This window comes from Glycine max, chromosome 3 (assembly GCF_000004515.6).
Source record: "Glycine max cultivar Williams 82 chromosome 3, Glycine_max_v4.0, whole genome shotgun sequence".
Taxonomy (NCBI): domain Eukaryota; kingdom Viridiplantae; phylum Streptophyta; class Magnoliopsida; order Fabales; family Fabaceae; genus Glycine; species Glycine max.
The window spans coordinates 27,039,379-27,049,039 of record NC_016090.4 but is presented as its reverse complement, the minus strand read 5'-3'; the positions used below and the strand labels follow the sequence as shown (position 1 = coordinate 27,049,039).

Sequence of the window (9,661 nt, the reverse complement as noted above, 5' to 3'; positions counted from 1 at the left end):
CGCTAAGCGAGACCCACCACTGCATGTAAGGAGCATTTTATTCGCTAAGCGTGAGTTGCTGGACAAATCAGAGCTGCAAAATGTGCTAAGCGTGTATGTACGCGCTAAGCCCAAATCCTTCTCTGGAATTTTAAAATTTTGAATTGGGCTTAGCGAGCAGTTGCGCTAAGCACATGGGCTTTTAAAACTCAAACATCGTATTGACTCGCTAAGCGGGACTGTGCGCTAAGCGAGCCATATGAAACTACTAAAATAAAATGGCAACTGCCTTAGGCAGATACCATTTTACTCGTGAGAGCATTCCACTCCATTCATTGTATTCCCTATACATAGTGCTTTAATTTCCCTGCATTGCTTGCACCTTTGCTCCTCTTTGCACTCATATTCAACAGAACAAGTAAGCTTTTTAACCTTGCTCATCTTATTTCCAAGTTTCAAACTTTAGGTTAGTTAACTTTATGTTTTGTTGTGTGCTAAGCATGCCCTATCACGCTAAAGGAAATTATCTCTTTGTTTTCTTATTTCTTGGAATTGGGCTTAGCGAGCCTGCTCACTAAGCCTGTGCTGTCCAATATATTAGTCACGCTAAGAGCACCTTGTCGCGCTAAGCCTAATATCATCTCTGTTTTGTAAAACTATGGAATTTGGCTTAGCGAGCCTACTCGCTAAGCCTATTCTACAGAAAAATATTAATATGTGTTCAATCGCTAAGCACATGGTTGTCGCATTTAGCCCATGAGTCATTTTCATAAGGCGCGCTAAGCAAATCTGTTGTGCTAAGCGCCCAGTCTGTTTTTTAGTTTTATTTTCTGCTTTTTAAATTGAATAAATTATTGTCTAATCTTGTGTTTTGATTTTTTTGTATTACAGATGGCTTCCCGTAAGAGAAAAGCCACAACTTCAGTGTCCCAAGCTAGGTATGATAGATCTAGATTTATATCTCAAGATGCCTGAGATCGATACGCAAACAATGTGCTTGGCCAAAAGATCCTTTCGGAAAGGAATGTGAAACTGTATGTTACTAAATTTAATGAATTCAAAAGAGAGGTTGAGAGGAGGAATTGGCACAAGGAGCTCACTAATTTTGCTGATGGAAGCATTGATGTGAAAATTGTGAAGGAATTCTATGCCAACCTTTATGACCTTGAGGAGAAATTGCCAAAGCAAGTAAGGGTTTGAGGGCACCTGATTAAGTTTGATGTTGACTCCCTCAACACCTTCTTGCATACACCAGTGGTCTTAGAGCAAGGGGAGAGCTTGCCCGCTTACTCCAGGTTTTGTAGGTTGAGGTCAGATCCTCAAGAGTTGGTAGCCCGGTTATGTATCCCTGGGAGGGGATTTGAGCTTAATGTCGATGGCTTGCCTCTAAAGATCTTAAGGAAGAATCTTACTACTCTGGCCCAGGCCTGGAGTGTTTTATCTTTCTCTAACCTAGCCCCGACATCCCACACTTTTGATATTACTTTGGACAGGGCTAAGTTGATCTATGGGCTTATCATGAAGATGGATATGAACCTAGGATCCCTAATCTTAGGTCAGATTTCTCTTATTGCCCAGCATGACTCCTCGAGGCTAGGTTTTCCAGCTCTTATCACTGCCCTGTGCAAGGCCCGAGGAGTCACATCAGATTCTCTGACCCTTGAGTCACTTAACCCAACCATTAATTTGGCTTATATTAAGAAAAATTGCTGGAACCTGGATGACCCTTCGATCACTTTTCCAGGGACCCGCAAATCCAGGGCTAAAGGACCTAAGGCCCCATCCATTTTAGCTCCCCCTGATACTACTACTCCCTCTACTTTAGCTTCAACTACTTCTACTCTTCCCTCACCACTGACAGCTCCAGTTCCTCCAACTTCCTCCGCTCCGAGCTCAGATCCTATCATGACTATGCTTTAGAGCCTGCATCAGGACCAGCTCCTGATTATGTAGAGCTTGTAGGTTGCGGTCCAGCAGTGGCCTATTATGAGTTTGGAGGAGTTTTCTTAGAAGGTGGCCTAGCCAGAAGTCCAGCCTTCTTCTTTGGGAGGGGGTGAGGCCTTTGCAGCCCAAGAGCCTCAACCAGATCAAGAGGAAGACAATTCAGAAGATTCAGAGCCCTCTCCGCCAGAGCCTTTTATCTTTGAGGCTGATCCAGCTATTTCTTCTTAGCCTAAGCCATCTGTACCAGTGCCAGACCTGCATCTTTCTCGGGATTCACCATCTGCACCAGCACTGGACCTGAATGAGCATGCACAGGATCATTGATAGGATCAGGATTTTTATTTTTCCTGCATTTTGAACAGTCTTATTATTATCATGTTTTTAGTACATTTTTATAATTTAGATTTATGTTTATGTTTCAGTTTTTTTAAAACTTCAGTTCAGCTTTAAATTTCAATTATAGTTTTTATTTTGGTTGGTAGCTTGTATAAAGCTCGATTGAACAGTGCACTTATATTATCCAGTGGTTGATGTTTTATTTTGAAAGTCAGTGTTTGTGAATTGGTTTGAATTGATCAATTGTATGAATTGAGTGAATTGAAATGTGTAGATCATATGCCTTGAATGAGCATGCAGTCATTAGAAGAGAAAGAACATGGAATTAGAATCATGACTGAAAATGTTAGTTGGATTGTCAGGTTGATTGTGAAGGAACGCATTAGCTGTAACTCGGTGAGAGTGTGATCTTTAATTGTGAGAGAACGACTAACATTAAGTAATTGTTTTTGCATGAATCTCTGAATATGGAATGAATGCATGAGTTTGAAGAGGAAGAAGGCCATGTTTTGATTGAATGAGCCACTTAGCTAAAAGGATTACCTTGTGAATGAATGACATCTCCTTTGCACCCATTTTGAACTGAAAGTATGATTGTTTGATTGAACCTTGAGCCTGTATAGTTTATCTCCTTCTACCTTGTCTTAGGTTGTAGGAGAGCATCATTCATAAAAGGATATTATGGTTCAAAGCAAATTTGTCCCAAATTTGGGGGAGTTCACTGGGTGAAAGCTTTCAATGGTAAGGAAATAATAGCATACATAGTAAGTAATGTGTTAAAAAAAACCATTTGTAAGTATCCTAAATAAAATGTGTGTGTTGTTAAATGAGAAAAAGAAAAGCTAAGTACCTAAAGGAATGTAATAGAAATTAGGAATAATTATAGAAAGGGTTAATCTAAGGATGAATGCTCTCCTAGAACCTAAGCTTTTGCATCCTAGAAAAACCATGATTTGTTGCACCCCAGCCTCATTACAAGCCTAGTAAAGTCCTTCGGATTCAGTTTGTGTGTTCTTGACTGTATGATATGAGATGAAATGCAAAGATTGAGACTTGTGTTGGTTGCTGATTGTTGAATAAGCCTAAACACTTGTGCGTGAGTGAAAAACAGTGACCGGTGAGGCATTGGTTTATGATCCTTCCTTGAGACCTGTCATTCTCACTAGCTTATTTCAGTTGTCTATTTTAATGCTTATGTTAATATCTTTGAAAGCTGCATGTTTTGTGAGAAGTTATTGATTGAAGCATTGTATGTCATTCATTTCATGTGATTGAATTCCTTGGAACAAACACTGTTTTGAATAACCACTACGATCTTGTCACTTGAGGACAAGTGAAATGTTCTTTCTTTGCTTGAGGACAAGCAAAGCTATAAATTTGGGGGACTTTGTTAGTCGTCTTATATGACTAACTTTTGTATAGAAAACTTTTACAAAATGTATATATTTTCCCCAATTTATGGTTCTTTTAGTAGGATTGTAAATAAATTTTGCTTTGTTCTTATTTCCACTCAGTAGAAGCCTTGTGCATGGAATTAATGTCAAATTCTCTTCAACTTCAAGCAAAAAGGAGCTATTTTGAAGAAGTATCACAATAGATGTCTCGCTAAGCGAGCCCAATGCGCATAGCGAGTGTCATCCGCTAAGCGAGGCCTTAGCGCGCTTAGCGAGTAGGAGGAATCTAGAAGGGAATCTGTCATGTAGGCACGCGCTCAGCGCGTCATCAACTCGCTCAGCGAGTCGTTTGCCACCTTCCAGGCTTAGCGCGAGTTTGGCGCTGAGCCAAAATTCACTTACTCGCGCTAAGCGCAAAAATGGCATTAAGCGCGACGTCGAGGTCAGAAAGCCCTTTTTAAGCCTGATTTGCACAGAAGAAGAGAGGTCTAAATAGACTACAAACAAAGTCGTAAGAGACGAACAGAGACCAAAGCCAGGAGCCAAGTTCTGACCTTTGAGGGAGATTTGTGAGTCTTTAAGCGATTGTGTGATTCCTAGAGGTGGAGGAGACATCCCTACTCCTTTGTAAGCAAACGATTTCTCTTTATTCCTCTTCTTCATTGTAAAAGGAGCTTTCTTGCTATGGAAGGCTAAATCCTCAGTTGGGGATTCTTACTAAGAATTTGATGTAAATTCGTTCACTATCTAATTAAGGTTGTTTTATGTGTTCATTGTTTCTATCAGCACTTTATTATTGCATGCTTGTGGCTTGATCACCCATTTGTGTGTACTGTTAAGGGCTTTAGCATTGAAAGATGTATTGACTCCTTAGAGCTTAATAGAGCAAGATTAGGTTATCGTATGTCTGGACACGGAGTGCGGTAATTTAATTTTTATTATGCTGTGATCATAAAGTTGTTCAATTAAACTAAGTTCAACAAGAGACATCTGCGAACAAAGTTTAATTAGAATTAGGCTAAACTCACGAGACATCAGTGTTTAGTACTTGAGCCTTCAACATAGAGCACAGAAACATCTTACTTGCTCATGTTTATTGCTTCACAATTAGAATAGAACATACTTTTATTTTCATTCAAAACCATGATTTCTGTTTGCAAATGTCTGCTTACCGAACAAACCTTTGCCAAATAAACTAGTTCCTTGAGTTTGACACTCGATTCATACCGTTTTAATTATTTACTTGACGATCTGGTACACTTGCCAATAGATTTTGCATCCACACAAACAATTAGTATCCCATCGAGCGAACAACACAAGAATGAGAAAAATGAGTGGGTGTTGAGGCTGTTTCTACTTAGACCACAAACAAGTTGTGTGTTTATGGTCTTACTGGCAAGTGCATCGGGTCGCCAAGTATTTAATTAAAATGGAATGATCCGAGTATCGAATTCAGGGAACTAGTTATTTGGCAAAGGTTTATTCATTAAGAAGACATTTGAGAACAGAAATCATGGTTTTGAATGAAAATAAAAGTGTATTCTATGCTAATTGTAAACAATAAACAGAAGCAAGTAAGTGTGGAAACAATGTTCTAATGGTGTTGGGTCCTCTTAATGAGAGAGTTGATGCAATTAAAGATGTTTCTCTAATTAAAGATGTTTATGTGTTCTATGCTGAGAGCTCAAATACTAAACACCGATGTCTCGTGAGTGATGTGCCATCATTTTCTTCTATTTTCTAAACCCTTTTTGCACCATTTTAATTACTGATTGGTCTTAATTGTCAATTAATTGGGCAGTTGTATTATTTGGGCCCATTTAGCTAATTTGATGTTTTTAATCTTTTTTCAGGAATTAATGAAACATTGGGCTTAATTCAGATTTTGGTTGTGGACTTGAAGAGGGCAAATAAAGCAGCGCTTACCTTAGTTAATTTCTAATTAGGAAATTTCGCAATTTTATTTTATGTTGTTCAGTGTTTATTGCGTTTTGGGCCAGAGTATTGTAATAGGGCCCAGTGACTTTGAGTGACTCTTTTTAAATAGCAGCCTTGGGATTCGTGCAAGGCATTATGTTATGCTATTTTCATTATTCAGAGCTTTGGTTTTAGGTTTTCACGTTTTTCTGTTCCCTTGTTACGGTTTTCGTTCTTAATGCAAATTTCCGTTTTCTGCTTCTAATTACGAGTTCATTCTTGCTTCTTCTTCTACTTTCATTTACGTTTCTGTCTCATTTACGTTTCTGCTTCATGTTTCATTTGCGTTTTCTGTTTGAATCCATGGAAGGCTAGATTTTCTGGTGTTGTTTCCTTTTGAGGACGAAGCCCAACTCTCTTTGAGGTTTCGCTTGTAATGTGGTTTCCTGGCAGTTTTCCCTTCACCAGTTATCCCAATTTCGTGAATATTAATCAGTGCACGCTTCGTGTTCGATTAATTGCCTCTGAGCCTAACTTGCGTTCATGCTTAATGGACAAAGGGCTAACTGGTGTATGTGGTGCCTAATCACGTATTGAAAACCCTAAGTTGATTTTTGCTTAGGAAATTGAAATAGGGTTGGATTAAGTGGTTGACTATTAGGGACGAATTCTCCATAACCCAGGATAAGAGAATGGCTTCTGAATCAGAGGAAACAACCCGTTTTTAATATTAGTAGTTTCGTATTCCAGTTTACTTGTTCTGCTCTTTAATTACCAAACAACCAAATCCCCCCAATCGTTACTGTCACTGCAAGTATATTATGAACATTTGGTTTGTCACTGCTCGTTGGGAAACGACCTAGGATCACTTCCTAGTTACTGCATTTTCATGTTTATTTGATTCGGGTACGGCCTCGATCAAATTTGGCGCCGTTGTCGGGGAGCAGTGTCCAAAGGTTCATAATAGCTTGCTAGTGTTGTGTGTTTAATCCTTTCGTGCTTTATGTTTAATTGTTAGTATTGTGTTAGTATGTGTGTTAGTGTTGTTTAATGTCCTGATATTTTGTTTAATGTGTGTTCTGTTTCAGTTTTCCCATTAAGCGCTTCCCCTGTTTCAGTTTTGGGTGTTTTGCTGTGAATAGTGTTTTGCGACGGACTTAGCGACCATTTCTGCTTGCGGCAAACTATAGTAGTAGAAATCCCTTAGCGACGGATTTTAGCGACCACCCATGCTGAATTATTTGTGATTTTTTGTTTTAGTAGCTAGGGTTGTTATTTTTGGCTGAATTTTTTTTGTGGTAACTTCTTTTAATCCATATTTTGTGGGAAAAATAGCTAGAGCCTTTAGTTTGGTCAGATTTGAAAGTTCCAAAAAACTAGCAAATTTTGTGATTGTCAAAACTTCAAACGGCCATAACTTTTGCTCCGGTTATCAGAATCGCAATTATTATATATGCATTTGGGGTAGAAAAAAATTTCCTATGCTGTGACAGCCCGCGGTAGGCCGGCTGAGGTCTCCATCGTCCAAAAAAAGCGATTCTGTCAAAAGTTTTTTATTTTTCAAGTTTTATTCACTTATTTTTCTTAACCTACCAATTTTAGCTTTCATAGTTAGACTTTGAATTTTTGTCTGAAATTTTTTGTGCTATCTTCTCATCATTTTATAAGGTTGCTCACAAAATTTCAAGTCATTTGGATATCATTTGAGGGTAGCTGTAGTTCAAACCTACACCTTTATTTACATGACAAGGCAACTAGTTGTGTGCATGCTGAATGTAGTGTATGACTAGAGGCAATCCATCTGACTTACAACCCTTTGATCCTGAGATAGATAGGACATTTCACAGATTAGTTAGGCATCATTTTATACCTTTTGATCATTCTGAGCATTCCATAACTGGTGAATCTGTGCATTCTGTTATTGGTGATTTTGAACATCCTGATCTTGAGCATTATAATTTTGAGCATTCTGATTCTGAGCATTCTGATTTTGCACATTCTGAGAACATGGCACAACCTCCACCCCGTGAGAGGACTCTAAGGGAAATGGCTGCACCTGATTTCACCTACGAAAGCTTGTGCATCCAATACCCTGATGAGGATGTCCCATATGTTCTTAAAACTGGATTGATTCATTTGCTTCCAAAGTTTCATGGCCTTGCAGGTGAAGACCCGCACAAACATTTGAAAGAATTTCACATTGTCTGCTCCACCATGAAACCCCCAGATGTCTAAGAGGATCACATATTTCTGAAGGCTTTTCCTCATTCATTAGAGGGAGTGGCAAAGGACTGGCTGTATTACCTTGCTCCAAGGTCCATCACGAGCTGGGATGACCTTAAGAGAGTATTCTTAGAAAAAATTTTCCCTTCTTCCAGGACCACAGCCATCAGGAAGGATATCTCAGGTATTAGACAACTCAGTGGAGAGAGCCTGTATGAGTACTGGGAGAGATTTAAGAAACTATGTGCCAATTGCCCCCATCATCAGATTTCAGAACAACTTCTTCTCCAATATTTTTATGAAGGACTCAGTAATATGGAGAGAAGTATGATAGATGCTGCCAGTGGTGGAGCCCTTGGAGACATGACTCCTGCTGAAGCCAGAAATTTAATTGAGAAGATGGCCTCCAAATCCCAGCAGTTTAGCGCCAGAAATGATGCCATAGTCATTAGAGGAGTACATGAGGTAGCTACAAACCCATCTGCATCATCTGAAACTAAGAAGCTTGAAGGCAAACTGGATGCATTGGTTAACTTGGTAACCCAGCTGGCCTTGAATCAGAAATCTGTACCTGTCGCAAGGGTTTGTGATTTGTGCTCCTCTGCTGACCACCATACAGACCTTTGCCCTTCCATGCAGCAACCTGGAGCAATTGAGCAGCCTGAAGCTTATGCTGCAAATATTTACAATAGACCTCCTCAACCTCAGCAGCAAAATCAACCACAGCAGAACAATTATGACCTCTCCAGCAACAGATACAACCCTGGATGGAGGAATCACCCTAACCACAGATGGTCCGGCCCTCAGCAACAACAACAGCAGCCTGCTCCTTCCTTCCAAAATGTTGTTGGCCCAAGCAGACCATACATTCCTCCACCAATCCAACAACAGCAACAACCCCAGAAATAGCCAACAGTTGAGGCCCCTCCACACCCTTCCCTCGAAGAGCTTGTGAGGCAAATGACTATGCAGAACATGCAGTTTCAGCAAGAGACCAGAGCCTCCATTCAGAGCTTAACCAATCAGATGGGGCAATTGGCTACCCAATTGAATAAACAACAGTCCCAGAATTCTGACAAGCTGCCTTCTCAAGCTGTCCAAAATCCCAAAAATGTCAGTGCCATTTCATTGAGGTCGAGAAAGCAGTGTCAAGGACCTCAACCCGTAGCACCTTCCTCATCTGCAAATGAACCTGCCAAACTTCACTCTACTCCAGAGAAAGGTGATGACAAAAATTTACCTAACAATTTTTGTGCAGGTGAATCTTCTTCCGCAGGTAATTCTGATTTGCAGAAGCAGCATATTCCCCCTCTTCCATTCCCTCCAAAAGCAGTTTCCAACAAAAAAATGGAAGAGGCAGAGAAAGAGATCTTGGAAACGTTTAGAAAAGTAGAGGTAAACATACCTCTATTGGATGCAATAAAGCAAATTCCAAGATATGCCAAATTCTTGAAGGAGCTGTGCACTAATAAGCGGAAGCTTAAAGGAAGTGAACGAATTAGCATGGGCAGAAATGTCTCCGCATTGATTGGTAAATCTGTTCCTCAAATTCCTGAAAAATGCAAAGATCCAGGTACATTCAGCATACCTTGTATTATAGGGAATAGTAAGTTTGACAATGCCATGCTAGATTTAGGAGCCTCTGTTAGTGTTATGCCTCTGTCGATTTTTAATTGTGGTAAATCATTTAGCTAATAGAAGTGTTGCCTATCCTGTTGGTTTCATAGAAGATGTCTTAGTTAGAGTTGGTGAACTGATTTTCCCTGTTGATTTTTATATCTTGAATATGGAAGATGGATTTTCTCAAGGATCAGTTCCCATCATTCTAGGCAGACCCTTTATGAAAACTGCTAGAACTAAGATAGATG

The 9,661-nt window shown here is 39.7% G+C and overlaps 1 non-coding gene across 1 annotated transcript; it reads right to left on the bottom strand.

Annotated features, from left to right (window-relative positions):
• Nucleotides 1-7,955: 7,955 nt before the first annotated feature.
• On the bottom strand, nt 7,956-8,062 carry LOC113001337 (small nucleolar RNA R71). Its single transcript, XR_003266654.1, has one exon. It is a non-coding gene; the product is annotated as a small nucleolar RNA R71 (small nucleolar RNA).
• Between the last annotated feature and the right edge of the window lie 1,599 nt (nt 8,063-9,661).